This window comes from Phyllopteryx taeniolatus, chromosome 8 (genome assembly GCF_024500385.1).
Source record: "Phyllopteryx taeniolatus isolate TA_2022b chromosome 8, UOR_Ptae_1.2, whole genome shotgun sequence".
NCBI classification, from domain to species: domain Eukaryota; kingdom Metazoa; phylum Chordata; class Actinopteri; order Syngnathiformes; family Syngnathidae; genus Phyllopteryx; species Phyllopteryx taeniolatus.
The window spans coordinates 14,430,001-14,430,351 of record NC_084509.1 but is presented as its reverse complement, the minus strand read 5'-3'; the positions used below and the strand labels follow the sequence as shown (position 1 = coordinate 14,430,351).

At 48.7% G+C, this 351-nt stretch overlaps 1 protein-coding gene across 1 annotated transcript in view; it reads left to right on the top strand.

Annotated features, from left to right (window-relative positions):
• The first annotated feature begins 343 nt into the window (after positions 1–343).
• sik2b (salt-inducible kinase 2b) overlaps positions 344–351 on the top strand; it is a 100,396-nt gene continuing 100,388 nt past the window's right edge. Inside the window, exon 1 of the mRNA XM_061781457.1 lies at positions 344–351. This exon is cut by the window's right edge and continues 562 nt beyond it. The gene's annotated coding sequence lies outside the window, so the exon portion shown is untranslated.

Here is a 351-nt window from a genome sequence, read left to right as displayed (position 1 = left end):
CACGTAACAAAAAGGCAGATGAAGGTCTCGCAGCTAAACATGATCATTAACCCTTTTGCGCCTTTCAAAAGCTTACGAAACACCTGCAGGGGCCCAGGCTGCAAAAAAAAAAAAAAAAAATTAATTAAAAATTAAAACAATAAAAAAGTTCCCTTATGCGTGCAATGGCGATGGGCAGGCGAGCAAACACGCACGCACGCACTTGCACGCACGCACACGGAGAAGCAACGTTATCGGTTGACGTAAGAAGTGGGTCTGGTTGTCTTGGCAACCAATTGGCACCGAAGTGTGGGGCGGCTGCGTGGCCCCGCCCCCTGTACAAATACCCCCATGGCTTTGACGTCAATGCAC